The sequence below is a fragment of the Triticum dicoccoides genome, chromosome 2B (genome assembly GCF_002162155.2).
Source record: "Triticum dicoccoides isolate Atlit2015 ecotype Zavitan chromosome 2B, WEW_v2.0, whole genome shotgun sequence".
Classification (NCBI taxonomy): Eukaryota; Viridiplantae; Streptophyta; class Magnoliopsida; order Poales; family Poaceae; genus Triticum; species Triticum dicoccoides.
Genome location: NC_041383.1, coordinates 132,967,303 through 132,973,511, shown reverse-complemented (window position 1 = coordinate 132,973,511; position 6,209 = coordinate 132,967,303).

The window sequence follows — 6,209 nt, the reverse complement described above, 5'->3', positions numbered from 1 at the left end:
TGTTTCCTCCGTTTTGCGGTACGCTACACCCCTCCCGATCAACAGGACCCTCGTTTCGACCGTAGGAGGTCCGTTTCCTCCGTTTTGCGGTACGCCACACCGCTCCCGATCAAAAGGACCCCCGTTTCGACCGTAGGAGGTCCATTTCCTCCGTTTTGTGGTATGCCACACCCCTCCTGATCAACAAGACCCCGTTCCGAACGTAGGAGGTCCGTTTCCTTCGTTGTGCGGTACGCCAGGCCTCGTTTCCATCGCATGTTCCGTCCAAGCCCTCCCGATGAACACGACCACGCATTCCGTTCCGACCCAGCCGGTTGGCTCCCCATGAACACGACGACGACGATGTTTCTCCGTTCCAACCCAGCCATGTACGTATGCACGAGTAGGCGTTTGAGACCCTGCCCGTATGTACGTATGTGGTCGTATTTTCTTTCTTGCACCCTCGCCGCTGTACATACGTGTACATACTACGTGCGCGCCTCTACTACGACACGTGCGCGCCTCTACATAGACCAGTATGTACGTACACATTCGCGACCAGAATGACAATGCTACGTACGCTTCGACCAAGTGGGTCCCGACTGTCAGGCACTTCCTTGCCTACGAAGATGTAGCTGGTGGGTCCCAGCAGTCAGGGGGGCGAATCGTTTTTTTTTTGCCCGGACGCACTTCCTTGCGTGCGAAGATGTAGCTGGTGGGTCCCAGCAATCAGGGGGGCGAATCATTTTTTTCCCCGGACGCACTTCCTTGCGTGCGAAGATGTAGCTGGTGGGTCCCAGCAGTCAGGGGGCGAATCATTTTTTTTTGCCCGGACGCACTTCCTTGCGTGCGAAGGTGCAGCTGGTGGGTCCCACCAGTCAGGGGGAAATGTTTTTTCACGAAATACGGTGGCCCGTCCGGTGGGTCCCCACTGTCAGGTGGAGGAATAATTATTTTCCGCGTAATAAGGAGGCACTTCCTTGCTGCGGCCGTGGACCCAGCTGTCAGCCTCTCCACATACAGTCCACGTCCGATGGAAGTCGTTCCTTGACCACGTTGACCACGCCGCGCCGAGAGCACCAGGGCGATGGACGACGGCGAGGCCTAGGAAGGGGACGACGGGGAGCCGGGGCAGACGCGGCAGTGTAAGCCCGCGCGGAGAGGAGTACGAGGGTTCACTGGTTCGGCTGTGGTGTGAGGCTGCCGTCGCCGCAGGGCCTGGACAGCGGTGGGAATAGTAGGGGGTGGTGAGGCCTCCGCGGCAGCACATCCGGCCACGGGAAGCAGGAGCATGCGGCACGACCGGCGCTGCTTTGGGCGGCTGGAGCAAGAAGACCAGATGTTGAAGAAGCACTAAGGCCGTTGGATGGACATCGTATGGTCACTGGAGCTAGAGTTGTTTATATTGACTAAGTTGACAAAGCCCTCCGTCCCCGTCAACTTAGTAGGCCCACAAGTCAGCCTCCCACAAAGGTGGGTCCCAGCTAGCAGGGGGGCTATTCATTTATTTGTGCGTAATAAGGAGGCACTTCCGGTGGGTCCGAGCTGACAGCAGGGGGAACGTTTTTTTCGTGAAATACGATGGCCCGTCGGGTGGGTCCCAGCAGTCAGGGGCAAACATTTTTTTTTGCAAAATACTGGTGGACCGTCCGGTGGGTCCCCGCTGTCAGGTGGAGGAATAATTATTTTTCGCGTAATAAGGAGGCACTTCCTTGCGGCTGCCGTGGACCCAGCTGTCAGCCTCTTCACGTACAGTATTGTTCCGATGGAATTCGGTCGTTGACCACATTGACCACGTCGCATCGAGAGCACCACAGCGGTGGATGACGGCGAGGCCTAGGAAGGAGATGACGCGGAGCCGGGGAATACGGGGCAGTGGATGCCCATGCGAAGAGGAGTACGAGAGTTCACTGGTTCAGATGCGTTGTCGTCGCCGCAGAATAACAGGGGGTGTGGGTGAGTGGAGTGGAGGGATGGCCTGGCCAGCGGTGGGAGTATTATGGAGTGAGGCCTCCACGGCAGCACAACCAGCCACGGGAGGCAGGAGCAGGCGGCACGACCGGCGCTGCTTTGGGCGGTTGGAGCAAGACGACCAGAGGTTGAAGAAGCACTACAGCCGTTGGATGGACATCGTACGGTCAGTCGAGCTAGAATCGTGCATATATTGACTAAGTTGACAAAGCCCTTCGTCCCCGTCAACTTAGTAGGCCCCGTCAACTTAGTGGACATTGTATGGGGAGTATTCTTTTTTTGGGCGTAATAAGGAGGCACTTCCTTGTGTGCGAAGATATAGCTGGTGGGTCCGAGCTGTCAGCGGTGGTAACGTTTTTTCTGCGAAATACAGATGCCCTTTCGGTGGGTCCTAGATGTCAGGTGGAGGAATAATTATTTTGCACATAATAAGGAGGCATTTCCTTGCGTGCGGCCATGGACCCAGCTGTCAGCCTCTCCACGTACAGCCCACTTCAGATGCATGTCGGTCGTTGACCACGTTGACCACGCCAAGCCGAGAGCACCAGAGCGGTGGATGACGGCGAGGCCTAGGAAGGGAACGACATGGAGGCAGGGAAGACCCGGCAGTTGTTTCCCACGCGGAGGGGAGTACGACTGTACGACGGTTTACTGGTTCGTTTGCCGTCGCCGGAGAATAACAACAGGTGTGGGACTGTGGGTGAGTAGAGGGATGGCTAGGCCCGCGATAGGAGTACGGTGGGGCGGTGAGGCATGCGTGGCAGCACAGCCAGCCGCGTGGAGGAGGGAGCAGGCAATCCCGCCGGCGCTTGTTTGAGCAACTGCAGCAGGAAGAGCAGAGATTGAAGAAGCACGACGGCCGTTGATTGGACATCCAACAGTATACAGGCCATCTGTGGAAAGCCTCAAATATGTGGAAAACTGCATATAGCCCATCTGCCATTATTTCAAATAGTTTACATCCCATTTGCTAATTATTATGGGTTTTTTTGGAGCCCATATTCTTTTTGTTAGCATTACAACCCATATTCTGGCCACGGTTAAAAAATTATACGAAATTTTGCATATGTCGGTGCGGTCTGAACTGTTTTTAATCCTGAAATTTTGAGTCACATTCAGACTGATTTTAAAAATAAATGTATATCAATATAAAATCCAATAAATTGTCCACGCATAAAAATCAATGCAATTTAAAATCTCGACATGAAAAAATGATATTTGAAACTAATTGCCGGTTTGGTGTGTTTTAAAAATGTACATCCTATTTCTCATTACTGATAGGCCATTTTCTCGGCGAGCTGAATGAATCTCTCCTCGTCTTGAAAGATTTGCAGCCCAACAGGCCTGATAAAGCGACTTACTTGACAAATCACAAAAAAACTGGGCTAGCCATTTTCAGAAAGAAAAAAAAAACTACTGGGCTGGTCTGTGGTAAAAATAAAGGAAAAGGCTGTCTAGACAGGCCAGAGTGTCCCACACAGCCCAGTTGACACCCTGCTTCCGTCTCAAACACAAATTAGATAAATGCCACTCCAATTATGGCGATTCATAAAAATGCCACTACAATTTCCAAACTTTGAAAAATGCCACTACAACTTTTGCAAACTTTGAAAAACGCCACTGCAGTTTGCAAACTTCGAAAAACGCCACTCCAGACTTCGAAAAATGCCACTAGAAATGGCATGAAATGGCATTTTTCAAAGTTTGGAAATTGCAGTGGCATTTCGCGGAGGCATTTATCAAATTAACCGAAGACAAAAATAAATGGGCGAGCTGCTGGGTCCCTGGTGTCAGCTGCTCGTTGTGCAATTCTCTCGTTTATTAATTACGTTGACAATGGCATGGGACCCAGATGTCAGAAATCCACTAGGAGGAGCCATTTTTTTATTGGCTTGAAATAAGGAGGCACTTGCTTGCGTACTGCCATGACCTCTGCGGGTCCCTGCTGTCATCCTCTCCACGTACTATCATCTCCTGATTGTGTACGCGTCAACTTGCTAGGCCCACAAGTCAGCCTCTAAACCCATGGAGGACAAATACAACGCATTTAAAAAAATAACAGCCCATTCCATACGTTCAAACGGAAATTTCAACATTCAGAGCAAAGTAACAGGTCTGAACCACATATAGAATACCGAACTTCCACGTTGACAACCATCATAGCCAAGTTAACTATCTACTCCCACTAGACAAGTACTAACTTACTCTTAGCTAACTAGACGATGCCGGCCGCCATCTGCGGTACACGCTAAACGCCGGCACCGGCGTCCTGCGCCTCGCCTCGGACTTGCAAGAGGTGCGATAGGGCGCGTTGCTCGCGCACGTTGGCCCTTTCCATGTCGGCGTGGTCCACCGAAGCTTCGGCTTCCAAGCGGGAAACCCACTTGACGAGCTGGTAGTAAAAATCAGCGTCGCGAATGCGTGCGTGCCCGAGAGCCTCCAGGGCTATTTGCCGGGCGCCGGCCTCCATGTAGTCGGCCCAGTTGCGGGCACTCTGCTCGCGATTCAGAGCATCGGTGCGCTGCTGCTCCATGTCCTGCTGGCGGCGCAAATCGGCGATACGCTGCTCCTCCGCCAGGCGGTCGCGCTCCAACAACTCCTGCTCCTCCGCCATGCGGTCGTGCTCCAACAACTCCTCGATCTGTGCATTGCCATCTAAAGACGGATAGAATGCCTCCTCCCCCCATCTGCCTTCTGGTGAAAAACCAAACACTAGTTCCGGCGGTGACCGCCTCCGGCGTCGCCTACTGCGGACGGGCGGGGGCACGGCGGACGTGGCGAGCAACGTCGGGCCGGTGGGGGCTTATGAGGATATGGCGAGTTGGGTCATGGTGGCACCGGAGAAGGCCGAGAAACAGTACTTATAGGGGGGAGGTAGCGCGACCGTCATCGGAATTCAATGCATAATGGCTTAGCGCGCTAGTTTGCCGTGGACAACTAGGGAAACTGAAATTATGACTGTGTCGTCCCGTCCCGTCTGGGTCGCACTCCGGCATGGCGGTCAAACAAGTGCACCGAATTATCTCCCTCGTCAATAATGATTCCACGGATTTAAAAAGCGTATCTTTTTTCGTATCAGTTAGTTGCCTTAATTACGGCCAGCTGCATGCAGGCACTCAGAATCGCTCGCAGGCAGTACGCGAAGCAGCATGCAACGAGTCGCAGCCGAGGGCATGCATGCAGCCACTTAAATTGCTAGAATTAATTAGGCTTAAACTTCTGCATGCCGTTAATTATTGCCATGCCTTGGTCTTGCTGCTTTGCTCACGAGACTAATAAACCCGGACAGAGGGAGTACCTTGGTTGGTGAGAGGTTTGAATTAAGCCCTGCAAACCAGAAAGGAGGTACTAGTACGTGCGTGATCCGCTATTTATTCATGTAGGATCGAGTAGGTCGTTTCTTGAATTGAGGCCTACAAACCAGAAAGGAGGTAGTATGTGCGTGATCCGCTATTTATCCGTGTATGATCGGTAGTGTAGCTTGTCAGTTTCTTCAGAGGTAGGCATTTTTATCTGTGTAGGATCGATAGTGTAGCTTGTCAGTTTCTTCAGAGGTAGGCATACTTTGCATCTTGCGTCGCAAATAAAACTGCCAGGAGCGCATTTGTAGGCTAGCTAGTGATCGATCAGTAACTTGTAAACATTGAGTGAACAGAAAAAAGTAACTGTTAATGCATCTCAACGATTCACAGATCATATACAAATATGTAGCTCCAAAAGCAAAGATCAGCCACTTCGGATCTTGCGTCGCAACTAAAACTAACTAGTATGATTCCCATACATAAGATCAACATGTTAATGCATCTCAATGATTCACAGATCATATACAAATATGTCGCTCCAAAAGCAAAGATCTAGAAAAACATTTGTTCTTCCTACTAACATGGATGCTTCTATTGGCTAACATTCAGTACAGACTGAAAGACAAATTTGTTTGTGAAGTCTACAATTCCTCTTGCAAACGTAAGTGGTTTCACCAATAGCTGGAACCATGAGAATGAACCACACATGATGGAGGAACATCCACTGCAATATGATTTGGTCTTCTCTCGATCACACCGCGAGACTATTTTCGGAATACAAACTTTAACTTAGGCAAAATGATGCCCATTGTATAATCAGACCAAAGCAATGAAGCACCAACTGTTGGCCAATAAATAGTACAGTACTACTTTTCTGCAGTCCATGAAGTGACTATCCAATCTTTGTGTCTATTTTCAAATGGCACTGCATGCAGTGACTATACTATTCTCTTGTGC